This window comes from Silurus aristotelis (assembly GCF_946808225.1).
Source record: "Silurus aristotelis genome assembly, chromosome: 20".
Taxonomy (NCBI): domain Eukaryota; kingdom Metazoa; phylum Chordata; class Actinopteri; order Siluriformes; family Siluridae; genus Silurus; species Silurus aristotelis.
In genome coordinates, this window is record NC_139593.1 from 8,042,475 (window position 1) to 8,055,675 (window position 13,201).

The following is a 13,201-nucleotide window of genomic DNA, read 5'->3' on the forward strand; positions in this document are numbered from 1 at the left end:
TAGGCCAAAAAATTCTCTCGAAAAATTCAAAGAAATAAAGCAATATTTTCAACAGGTCTCTTTATGAAACAAGTAGATTTATGGTTTAATATCACAATGTAGACAAACTATTAGATTCAAAAAGATAAATTAAAATGTACTGTTTGCAAGGGTGGGGCTTGAACCCACAACCTTGTGGGGAGCTACTGATCGGTAAACCAACACCTTACCCACTGAGCTATTATTTCTGACTTGTGTAAGCAGTCAATAAGCCTTATGAACCAATATGGCTTCTTTTCAATACTTCAACACAATGTAACTCATTAAAAGTAGGCCAAACAATTCTTTCAAAAATTTCAAATAAATAAAGCAATATTGTCAACAGGTATCGATAAGAGACAAATAGATTTACAGTTTAATATCACAATGTAGACAAACTATTTTATTAAAAAGATAAATTAAAATTGATCATCTGCAAGGGTGGGGCTTGAACCCACAACCTTGTGGGGAGCTGTTGATCGGTAAACCAACACCTTACCCACTGAGCTATTATTTCTGACTTTTGCAAGCAGTCAATAAGCCTTATGAACCAATATGGCTTCTTTTCCATACTTCAACACAATGTAACTCATTAAAAATAGGCCAAACAATTATTTCGAAAAATTCAAAGAAATAAAGCAAAATTTTCAACAGGTCTCTTTAAGAAACAAGTAGATTTAAGGTTTAATATCACAATGTAGACAAAATATTCGATTCAAAAAGATAAATTAAAATGTACTGTTTGCAAGGGTGGGGCTTGAACCCACAACCTTGTGGGGAGCTGCTGATCGGTAAACCAACACCTTACCCACTGAGCTATTATTTCTGACTTCTGTAAGCAGTCAATAAGCCTTATAAACCAATATGGCTTCTTTTCCATACTTCAACACAATGTAACTAATATTAAAAGTAGGCCAAACAATTCTTTCAAAAAATTTAAAGAAATAAAGCAATATTTTTAAGAGGTCTCTTCAAGAAACAAATAGATTTACAGTTTAATATCACAATGTAGACAAACTATTAGATTTAAAAAGATAAATTAAAATTTATATTTTACGAGGCTGGGTTTGAACCCACGACATTGAGGGGATTTGCTGATCGGTAAACCAACACCTTACCCACTGAGCTATTATTTCTGCCTTGTGCAAGCAGTCAATAAGCCTTATGAACCAATATGGCTTCTTTTCCATACTTCAACACAATGTAACTCATTAAAAGTAGGCCAAACAATTATTTCGAAAAATTCAAAGAAATAAAGCAATATTTTCAACAGGTCTCTTTAAGAAACAAGTAGATTTATGGTTTAATATCACAATGTAGACAAACTATTAGATTCAAAAAGATAAATTAAAATGTACTGTTTGCAAGGGTGGGGCTTGAACCCACAACCTTGTGGGGAGCTGCTGATCGGTAAACCAACACCTTACCCACTGAGCTATTATTTCTGACTTCTGTAAGCAGTCAATAAGCTTTATAAACCAATATGGCTTCTTTTCCATACTTCAACACAATGTAACTCATATTAAAAGTAGGCCAAACAATTCTTTCAAAAAATTTAAAGAAATAAAGCAATATTTTTAACAGGTCTCTTTAAGAAACAAATAGATTTACAGTTTAATATCACAATGTAGACAAACTATTAGATTCAAAAAGATAAATTAAAATGTACCGTTTGCAAGGGTGGGGCTTGAACCCACAAACTTGTGGGGAGCTGCTGATCGGTAAACCAACACCTTACCCACTGAGCTATTATTTCTGACTTGAGTAAGCAGTCAATAAGCCTTATGAACCAATATGGCTTCTTTTCCATACTTCAACACAATGTAACTCATATTAAAAGTAGGCCAAACAATTCTTTCGAAAAATTCAAAGAAATAAAGCAATATTTTCAACAGGTATCTATAAGAGACAAATAGATTTACAGTTTAATATCACAATGTAGACAAACTATTTGAGTTAAAAAGATAAATTAAAATTGATCGTCTGCAAGGGTGGGGCTTGAACTCACAACCTTGTGGGGAGCTGCTGATCGGTAAACCAACACCTTACCCACTGAGCTATTATTTCTGATTTGTGTAAGCAGTCAATAAGCCTTATGAACCAATATGGCTTCTTTTCAATACTTCAACACAATGTAACTCATTAAAAGTAGGCCAAACAATTCTTTCAAAAATTTCAAAGAAATAAAGCAATATTTTCAACAGGTCTCTTTAAGAAACAAATAGATTTACAGTTTAATATCACAATGTAGACAAACTATTTTATTTAAAAAGATAAATTAAACTTGATCGTCTACAAGGGTGGGGCTTGAACTCACAACCTTGTGGGGAGCTGCTGATCGGTAAACCAACACCTTACCCACTGAGCTATTATTTCTGACTTGGGCAAGCAGTCAATAAGCCTTATGAACCAATATGACTTCTTTTCCATACTTCAACACAATGTAACTCATATTAAAAGTAGGCCAAACAATTCTTTCGAAAAATTCAAAGAAATAAAGCAATATTTTCAACAGGTATCTATAAAAGACAAATAGATTTACAGTTTAATATCACAATGTAGACAAACTATTTTATTTAAAAAGATAAATTAAAATTGATCATCTGCAAGGGTGGGGTTTGAACCCACAACCTTGTGGGGAGCTGCTGATCGGTAAACCAACAACTTATCCAACTGAGCTATGACTTCTGACTTTTGCAAGCAGTCAATAAGCCTTATGAACCAATATGGCTTCTTTCCATACTTCAACACAATGTAACTCATATTAAAAGTAGGCCAAACAATTCTTTAAAAAAATTTAAAGAAATAAAGCAATATTTTCAACAGGTCTCTTTAGGAAACAAATAGATTTACAGTTTAATATCGCAATGTAGACAAACTATTTTATTTAAAAAGATAAATTAAACTTGATCGTCTACAAGGGTGGGGCTTGAACCCACAACCTTGTGGGGAGCTGCTGATCGGTAAACCAACACCTTACCCACTGAGCTATTATTTCTGAATTTTGCAAGCAGTCATTAAGCCTTATGAACCAATATGGCTTCTTTTCCATACTTCAACACAATGTAACTCATTAAAAATAGGCCAAACAATTATGTCGAAAAATTCAAAGAAATAAAGCAAAATTTTCAACAGGTCTCTTTAAGAAACAAGTAGATTTAAGGTTTAATATCACAATGTAGACAAACTATTAGATTCAAAAATGATAAATTAAAATGTACTGTTTGCAAGGGCGGGGTTTGAACCCACAACCTTGTGGGGAGCTGCTGATCGGTAAACCAACACCTTACCCACTGAGCTATTATTTCTGACTTATGCAAGCAGTCAATAAGCCTTATGAACCAATATGGCTTCTTTTCAATACTTCAACACAATGTAACTCATTAAAAGTAGGCCAAACAATTCTCTCGAAAAATTCAAAGAAATAAAGCAATATTTTCAACAGGTATCTATAAGAGACAAATAGATTTACAGTTTAATATCACAATGTAGACAAACTATTTTATTTAAAAAGATAAATTAAAATTGTTCATCTGCAAGGGTGGGGTTTGAACCCACAACCTTGTGGGGAGCTGCTGATCGGTAAACCAACACCCTACCCACTGAGCTATTATTTCTGACTTTTGCAAGCAGTCAATAAGCCTTATGAACCAATATGGCTTCTTTTCCATACTTCAACACAATGTAACTCATTAAAAATAGGCCAAACAATTCTTTCGAAAAATTCAAAGAAATAAAGCAATATTTTCAACAGGTCTCTTTAAGAAACAAATAGATTTACAGTTTAATATCACAATGTAGACAAACTATTAGATTCAAAAAGATAAATTAAAATGTACTGTTTGCAAGGGTGGGGCTTGAACCCACAACCTTGTGGGGAGCTGCTGATCGGTAAACCAACACCTTACCCACTGAGCTATTATTTCTGCCTTGTGCAAGCAGTCAATAAGCCTTATGAACCAATATGGCTTCTTTTCCATACTTTAACAAAATGTAACTCATATTAAAAATAGGCCAAACAATTCTTTCAAAAAATTCAAAGAAATAAAGCAATATTTTCAACAGGTCTCTTTATGAAACAAATAGATTTACAGTTTAATATCACAATGTAGACAAACTATTTTATTTAGAAAGATAAATTAAAATTGACCGTCTGCAAGGGTGGGGCATGAACCCACAACCTTGTGGGGAGCTGCTGATCGGTAAACCAACACCTTACCCACTGAGCTATTATTTCTGACTTGTCCAAGCAGTCAATAAGCCTTATGAACCAATATGGCTTCTTTTCCATACTTCAACACAATGTAACTCATATTAAAATTAGGCCAAACAATTCTTTCAAAAAATTCAAAGAAATAAAGCAATATTTTTAACAGGTCTCTTTAGGAAACAAATAGATTTACAGTTTAATATCACAATGTAGACAAACTATTAGATTTAAAAAGATAAATTAAAATTGATCTTTTACGAGGCTGGGTTTGAACCCATGACATTGAGAGGAGTTGCTGATCGGTAAACCAACACCTTACCCACTGAGCTATTATTTCTGACTTGTGCAAGCAGTCAATAAGCCTTATGAACCAACATGGCTTCTTTTCCATACTTCAACACAATGTAACTCATATTAAAAGTAGGCCAAACAATTCTTTCGAAAAATTCAAAGAAATAAAGCAATATTTTCAACAGGTCTCTTTAAGAAACAAATAGATTTACAGTTTAATATCACAATGTAGACAAACTATTTTATCTAAAAAGATAAATTAAAATTGACCATCTGCAAGGGTGGGGCTTGAACCCACAACCTTGTGGGGAGCTGCTGATCGGTAAACCAACACCTTAACCACTGAGCTATTATTTCCGATTTGTGTAAGCAGTCAATAAGCCTTATGAACCAATATGGCTTCTTTCAATAATTTAACAAAATGTAACTCATTAAAAGTAGGCCAAAAAATTCTCTCGAAAAATTCAAAGAAATAAAGCAATATTTTCAACAGGTCTCTTTATGAAACAAGTAGATTTATGGTTTAATATCACAATGTAGACAAACTATTAGATTCAAAAAGATAAATTAAAATGTACTGTTTGCAAGGGTGGGGCTTGAACCCACAACCTTGTGGGGAGCTACTGATCGGTAAACCAACACCTTACCCACTGAGCTATTATTTCTGACTTGTGTAAGCAGTCAATAAGCCTTATGAACCAATATGGCTTCTTTTCAATACTTCAACACAATGTAACTCATTAAAAGTAGGCCAAACAATTCTTTCAAAAATTTCAAATAAATAAAGCAATATTGTCAACAGGTATCGATAAGAGACAAATAGATTTACAGTTTAATATCACAATGTAGACAAACTATTTTATTAAAAAGATAAATTAAAATTGATCATCTGCAAGGGTGGGGCTTGAACCCACAACCTTGTGGGGAGCTGTTGATCGGTAAACCAACACCTTACCCACTGAGCTATTATTTCTGACTTTTGCAAGCAGTCAATAAGCCTTATGAACCAATATGGCTTCTTTTCCATACTTCAACACAATGTAACTCATTAAAAATAGGCCAAACAATTATTTCGAAAAATTCAAAGAAATAAAGCAAAATTTTCAACAGGTCTCTTTAAGAAACAAGTAGATTTAAGGTTTAATATCACAATGTAGACAAAATATTCGATTCAAAAAGATAAATTAAAATGTACTGTTTGCAAGGGTGGGGCTTGAACCCACAACCTTGTGGGGAGCTGCTGATCGGTAAACCAACACCTTACCCACTGAGCTATTATTTCTGACTTCTGTAAGCAGTCAATAAGCCTTATAAACCAATATGGCTTCTTTTCCATACTTCAACACAATGTAACTAATATTAAAAGTAGGCCAAACAATTCTTTCAAAAAATTTAAAGAAATAAAGCAATATTTTTAAGAGGTCTCTTCAAGAAACAAATAGATTTACAGTTTAATATCACAATGTAGACAAACTATTAGATTTAAAAAGATAAATTAAAATTTATATTTTACGAGGCTGGGTTTGAACCCACGACATTGAGGGGATTTGCTGATCGGTAAACCAACACCTTACCCACTGAGCTATTATTTCTGCCTTGTGCAAGCAGTCAATAAGCCTTATGAACCAATATGGCTTCTTTTCCATACTTCAACACAATGTAACTCATTAAAAGTAGGCCAAACAATTATTTCGAAAAATTCAAAGAAATAAAGCAATATTTTCAACAGGTCTCTTTAAGAAACAAGTAGATTTATGGTTTAATATCACAATGTAGACAAACTATTAGATTCAAAAAGATAAATTAAAATGTACTGTTTGCAAGGGTGGGGCTTGAACCCACAACCTTGTGGGGAGCTGCTGATCGGTAAACCAACACCTTACCCACTGAGCTATTATTTCTGACTTCTGTAAGCAGTCAATAAGCTTTATAAACCAATATGGCTTCTTTTCCATACTTCAACACAATGTAACTCATATTAAAAGTAGGCCAAACAATTCTTTCAAAAAATTTAAAGAAATAAAGCAATATTTTTAACAGGTCTCTTTAAGAAACAAATAGATTTACAGTTTAATATCACAATGTAGACAAACTATTAGATTCAAAAAGATAAATTAAAATGTACCGTTTGCAAGGGTGGGGCTTGAACCCACAAACTTGTGGGGAGCTGCTGATCGGTAAACCAACACCTTACCCACTGAGCTATTATTTCTGACTTGAGTAAGCAGTCAATAAGCCTTATGAACCAATATGGCTTCTTTTCCATACTTCAACACAATGTAACTCATATTAAAAGTAGGCCAAACAATTCTTTCGAAAAATTCAAAGAAATAAAGCAATATTTTCAACAGGTATCTATAAGAGACAAATAGATTTACAGTTTAATATCACAATGTAGACAAACTATTTGAGTTAAAAAGATAAATTAAAATTGATCGTCTGCAAGGGTGGGGCTTGAACTCACAACCTTGTGGGGAGCTGCTGATCGGTAAACCAACACCTTACCCACTGAGCTATTATTTCTGATTTGTGTAAGCAGTCAATAAGCCTTATGAACCAATATGGCTTCTTTTCAATACTTCAACACAATGTAACTCATTAAAAGTAGGCCAAACAATTCTTTCAAAAATTTCAAAGAAATAAAGCAATATTTTCAACAGGTCTCTTTAAGAAACAAATAGATTTACAGTTTAATATCACAATGTAGACAAACTATTTTATTTAAAAAGATAAATTAAACTTGATCGTCTACAAGGGTGGGGCTTGAACTCACAACCTTGTGGGGAGCTGCTGATCGGTAAACCAACACCTTACCCACTGAGCTATTATTTCTGACTTGGGCAAGCAGTCAATAAGCCTTATGAACCAATATGACTTCTTTTCCATACTTCAACACAATGTAACTCATATTAAAAGTAGGCCAAACAATTCTTTCGAAAAATTCAAAGAAATAAAGCAATATTTTCAACAGGTATCTATAAAAGACAAATAGATTTACAGTTTAATATCACAATGTAGACAAACTATTTTATTTAAAAAGATAAATTAAAATTGATCATCTGCAAGGGTGGGGTTTGAACCCACAACCTTGTGGGGAGCTGCTGATCGGTAAACCAACAACTTATCCAACTGAGCTATGACTTCTGACTTTTGCAAGCAGTCAATAAGCCTTATGAACCAATATGGCTTCTTTCCATACTTCAACACAATGTAACTCATATTAAAAGTAGGCCAAACAATTCTTTAAAAAAATTTAAAGAAATAAAGCAATATTTTCAACAGGTCTCTTTAGGAAACAAATAGATTTACAGTTTAATATCGCAATGTAGACAAACTATTTTATTTAAAAAGATAAATTAAACTTGATCGTCTACAAGGGTGGGGCTTGAACCCACAACCTTGTGGGGAGCTGCTGATCGGTAAACCAACACCTTACCCACTGAGCTATTATTTCTGAATTTTGCAAGCAGTCATTAAGCCTTATGAACCAATATGGCTTCTTTTCCATACTTCAACACAATGTAACTCATTAAAAATAGGCCAAACAATTATGTCGAAAAATTCAAAGAAATAAAGCAAAATTTTCAACAGGTCTCTTTAAGAAACAAGTAGATTTAAGGTTTAATATCACAATGTAGACAAACTATTAGATTCAAAAATGATAAATTAAAATGTACTGTTTGCAAGGGCGGGGTTTGAACCCACAACCTTGTGGGGAGCTGCTGATCGGTAAACCAACACCTTACCCACTGAGCTATTATTTCTGACTTATGCAAGCAGTCAATAAGCCTTATGAACCAATATGGCTTCTTTTCAATACTTCAACACAATGTAACTCATTAAAAGTAGGCCAAACAATTCTCTCGAAAAATTCAAAGAAATAAAGCAATATTTTCAACAGGTATCTATAAGAGACAAATAGATTTACAGTTTAATATCACAATGTAGACAAACTATTTTATTTAAAAAGATAAATTAAAATTGTTCATCTGCAAGGGTGGGGTTTGAACCCACAACCTTGTGGGGAGCTGCTGATCGGTAAACCAACACCCTACCCACTGAGCTATTATTTCTGACTTTTGCAAGCAGTCAATAAGCCTTATGAACCAATATGGCTTCTTTTCCATACTTCAACACAATGTAACTCATTAAAAATAGGCCAAACAATTCTTTCGAAAAATTCAAAGAAATAAAGCAATATTTTCAACAGGTCTCTTTAAGAAACAAATAGATTTACAGTTTAATATCACAATGTAGACAAACTATTAGATTCAAAAAGATAAATTAAAATGTACTGTTTGCAAGGGTGGGGCTTGAACCCACAACCTTGTGGGGAGCTGCTGATCGGTAAACCAACACCTTACCCACTGAGCTATTATTTCTGCCTTGTGCAAGCAGTCAATAAGCCTTATGAACCAATATGGCTTCTTTTCCATACTTTAACAAAATGTAACTCATATTAAAAATAGGCCAAACAATTCTTTCAAAAAATTCAAAGAAATAAAGCAATATTTTCAACAGGTCTCTTTATGAAACAAATAGATTTACAGTTTAATATCACAATGTAGACAAACTATTTTATTTAAAAAGATAAATTAAAATTGACCGTCTGCAAGGGTGGGGCATGAACCCACAACCTTGTGGGGAGCTGCTGATCGGTAAACCAACACCTTACCCACTGAGCTATTATTTCTGACTTGTCCAAGCAGTCAATAAGCCTTATGAACCAATATGGCTTCTTTTCCATACTTCAACACAATGTAACTCATATTAAAAGTAGGCCAAACAATTCTTTCAAAAAATTCAAAGAAATAAAGCAATATTTTTAACAGGTCTCTTTAGGAAACAAATAGATTTACAGTTTAATATCACAATGTAGACAAACTATTAGATTTAAAAAGATAAATTAAAATTGATCTTTTACGAGGCTGGGTTTGAACCCATGACATTGAGAGGAGTTGCTGATCGGTAAACCAACACCTTACCCACTGAGCTATTATTTCTGACTTGTGCAAGCAGTCAATAAGCCTTATGAACCAACATGGCTTCTTTTCCATACTTCAACACAATGTAACTCATATTAAAAGTAGGCCAAACAATTCTTTCGAAAAATTCAAAGAAATAAAGCAATATTTTCAACAGGTCTCTTTAAGAAACAAATAGATTTACAGTTTAATATCACAATGTAGACAAACTATTTTATTTAAAAAGATAAATTAAAATTGACCATCTGCAAGGGTGGGGCTTGAACCCACAACCTTGTGGGGAGCTGCTGATCGGTAAACCAACACCTTAACCACTGAGCTATTATTTCCGATTTGTGTAAGCAGTCAATAAGCCTTATGAACCAATATGGCTTCTTTCAATACTTCAACAAAATGTAACTCATTAAAAGTAGGCCAAAAAATTCTCTCGAAAAATTCAAAGAAATAAAGCAATATTTTCAACAGGTCTCTTTATGAAACAAGTAGATTTATGGTTTAATATCACAATGTAGACAAACTATTAGATTCAAAAAGATAAATTAAAATGTACTGTTCGCAAGGGTGGGGCTTGAACCCACAACCTTGTGGGGAGCTACTGATCGGTAAACCAACACCTTACCCACTGAGCTATTATTTCTGACTTGTGTAAGCAGTCAATAAGCCTTATGAACCAATATGGCTTCTTTTCAATACTTCAACACAATGTAACTCATTAAAAGTAGGCCAAACAATTCTTTCAAAAATTTCAAATAAATAAAGCAATATTGTCAACAGGTATCGATAAGAGACAAATAGATTTACAGTTTAATATCACAATGTAGACAAACTATTTTATTAAAAAGATAAATTAAAATTGATCATCTGCAAGGGTGGGGCTTGAACCCACAACCTTGTGGGGAGCTGTTGATCGGTAAACCAACACCTTACCCACTGAGCTATTATTTCTGACTTTTGCAAGCAGTCAATAAGCCTTATGAACCAATATGGCTTCTCTTCCATACTTCAACACAATGTAACTCATTAAAAATAGGCCAAACAATTATTTCGAAAAATTCAAAGAAATAAAGCAAAATTTTCAACAGGTCTCTTTAAGAAACAAGTAGATTTAAGGTTTAATATCACAATGTAGACAAAATATTAGATTCAAAAAGATAAATTAAAATGTACTGTTTGCAAGGGTGGGGCTTGAACCCACAACCTTGTGGGGAGCTGCTGATCGGTAAACCAACACCTTACCCACTGAGCTATTATTTCTGACTTCTGTAAGCAGTCAATAAGCCTTATAAACCAATATGGCTTCTTTTCCATACTTCAACACAATGTAACTAATATTAAAAGTAGGCCAAACAATTCTTTCAAAAAATTTAAAGAAATAAAGCAATATTTTTAAGAGGTCTCTTCAAGAAACAAATAGATTTACAGTTTAATATCACAATGTAGACAAACTATTAGATTTAAAAAGATAAATTAAAATGTATATTTTACGAGGCTGGGTTTGAACCCACGACATTGAGGGGAGTTGCTGATCGGTAAACCAACACCTTACCCACTGAGCTATTATTTCTGCCTTGTGCAAGCAGTCAATAAGCCTTATGAACCAATATGGCTTCTTTTCCATACTTCAACACAATGTAACTCATTAAAAGTAGGCCAAACAATTATTTAGAAAAATTCAAAGAAATAAAGCAATATTTTCAACAGGTCTCTTTAAGAAACAAGTAGATTTATGGTTTAATATCACAATGTAGACAAACTATTAGATTCAAAAAGATAAATTAAAATGTACTGTTTGCAAGGGTGGGGCTTGAACCCACAACCTTGTGGGGAGCTGCTGATCGGTAAACCAACACCTTACCCACTGAGCTATAATTTCTAAATTCTGTAAGCAGTCAATAAGCTTTATAAACCAATATGGCTTCTTTTCCATACTTCAACACAATGTAACTCATATTAAAAGTAGGCCAAACAATTCTTTCAAAAAATTTAAAGAAATAAAGCAATATTTTTAACAGGTCTCTTCAAGAAACAAATAGATTTACAGTTTAATATCACAATGTAGACAAACTATTAGATTCAAAAAGATAAATTAAAATGTACCGTTTGCAAGGGTGGGGCTTGAACCCACAAACTTGTGGGGAGCTGCTGATCGGTAAACCAACACCTTACCCACTGAGCTATTATTTCTGAATTTTGCAAGCAGTCATTAAGCCTTATGAACCAATATGGCTTCTTTTCCATACTTCAACACAATGTAACTCATTAAAAATAGGCCAAACAATTATGTCGAAAAATTCAAAGAAATAAAGCAAAATTTTCAACAGGTCTCTTTAAGAAACAAGTAGATTTAAGGTTTAATATCACAATGTAGACAAACTATTAGATTCAAAAAGATAAATTAAAATGTACTGTTTGCAAGGGCGGGGTTTGAACCCACAACCTTGTGGGGAGCTGCTGATCGGTAAACCAACACCTTACCCACTGAGCTATTATTTCTGACTTGTGCAAGCAGTCAATAAGCCTTATGAACCAATATGGCTTCTTTTCAATACTTCAACACAATGTAACTCATTAAAAGTAGGCCAAACAATTCTCTCGAAAAATTCAAAGAAATAAAGCAATATTTTCAACAGGTCTCTTTAAGAAACAAGTAGATTTACAGTTTAATATCACAATGTAGACAAACTATTAGATTCAAAAAGATAAATTAAAATGTACTGTTTGCAAGTGTGGGGCTTGAACCAACAACCTTGTGGGGAGCTACTGATTGGTAAACCAACACCTTACCCACTGAGCTATTATTTCTGACTTGTGTAAGCAGTCAATAAGCCTTATGAACCAATATGACTTCTTTTCCATACTTCAACACAATGTAACTCATATTAAAAGTAGGCCAAACAATTCTTTCGAAAAATTCAAAGAAATAAAGCAATATTTTCAACAGGTATCTATAAAAGACAAATAGATTTACAGTTTAATATCACAATGTAGACAAACTATTTTATTTAAAAAGATAAATTAAAATTGATCATCTGCAAGGGTGGGGTTTAAACCCACAACTTTGTGGGGAGCTGCTGATCGGTAAACCAACACCCTACCCACTGAGCTATTATTTCTGACTTTTGCAAGCAGTCAATAAGCCTTATGAACCAATATGGCTTCTTTTCCATACTTCAACACAATGTAACTCATTAAAAATAGGCCAAACAATTCTTTCGAAAAATTCAAAGAAATAAAGCAATATTTTCAACAGGTCTCTTTAAGAAACAAATAGATTTACAGTTTAATATCACAATGTAGACAAACTATTAGATTCAAAAAGATAAATTAAAATGTACTGTTTACAAGGGTGGGGCTTGAACCCACAACCTTGTGGGGAGCTGCTGATCGGTAAACCAACACCTTACCCACTGAGCTATTATTTCTGACTAGTGCAAGCAGTCAATAAGCCTTATGAACCAATATGGCTTCTTTTCCATACTTTAACAAAATGTAACTCATATTAAAAATAGGCCAAACAATTCTTTCAAAAAATTCAAAGAAATAAAGCAATATTTTCAACAGGTCTCTTTATGAAACAAATAGATTTACAGTTTAATATCACAATGTAGACAAACTATTTTATTTAAAAAGATAAATTAAAATTGACCGTCTGCAAGGGTGGGGCATGAACCCACAACCTTGTGGGGAGCTGCTGATC

The 13,201-nt window shown here is 33.3% G+C and overlaps 1 long non-coding RNA gene across 1 annotated transcript in view; it reads left to right on the forward strand.

The window, feature by feature from the left end:
- Positions 1 to 13,201, forward strand: part of LOC310716069 — a 378,359-nt gene that overhangs the window by 97,252 nt on the left and 267,906 nt on the right. The window lies entirely within an intron of this gene.